The following is a 407-nucleotide window of genomic DNA, read 5'->3' as shown; positions in this document are numbered from 1 at the left end:
CTCAACCTTGGCACGAGCAGCACGTTCAGCCTCAATCTCCTCCTCCAGTTCCTCAATACGAGCCTGTTGAATATAGATTCATGGTCTATTTAGTGCATGCTTATTTTTAAATCCCAAATTGGAAACACTTGCAGGATTGTTTTCTTTAAAACCATATGTCACCTGGAGCTCCTTGATCTTCTTCTGAAGCTGAGCCCCCAGTGACTGCTCATCTTCAACCTTGCTAAGGAGCTGACTGATTTCAAAGTCCTTCCTGTTAGATAAAATACAGAGTTAATGCAGTTGACCACATTTCTTTTTATAGAGAGCCTGGTGTACAAATTCTAACGCAGTTACTTTTTTATCTTCTCATCAGACTGCTGCTTCTCATTCTCAAGATCCATGATGGATTCCTGGGCCAGTTTCAG

At 41.8% G+C, this 407-nt stretch overlaps 2 protein-coding genes and 1 long non-coding RNA gene across 4 annotated transcripts in view; 2 read left to right on the top strand and 1 right to left on the bottom strand.

The window, feature by feature from the left end:
• The window catches only part of LOC117948493 (myosin heavy chain, fast skeletal muscle-like), an 84,764-nt gene that overhangs the window by 53,356 nt on the left and 31,001 nt on the right, over window positions 1–407 (top strand). The window lies entirely within an intron of this gene.
• The window catches only part of LOC117948521, a 15,682-nt gene that overhangs the window by 3,588 nt on the left and 11,687 nt on the right, over window positions 1–407 (bottom strand). The window lies entirely within an intron of this gene.
• LOC117948494 (myosin heavy chain, fast skeletal muscle-like) overlaps window positions 1–407 on the top strand; it is a 58,031-nt gene that overhangs the window by 53,052 nt on the left and 4,572 nt on the right. The window lies entirely within an intron of this gene.

The sequence above is a fragment of the Etheostoma cragini genome, chromosome 8, assembly GCF_013103735.1.
Source record: "Etheostoma cragini isolate CJK2018 chromosome 8, CSU_Ecrag_1.0, whole genome shotgun sequence".
Classification (NCBI taxonomy): Eukaryota; Metazoa; Chordata; class Actinopteri; order Perciformes; family Percidae; genus Etheostoma; species Etheostoma cragini.
The sequence above is the reverse complement of the archived record's forward strand: the minus strand, read 5'-3'. Positions and strand labels throughout refer to the sequence as shown.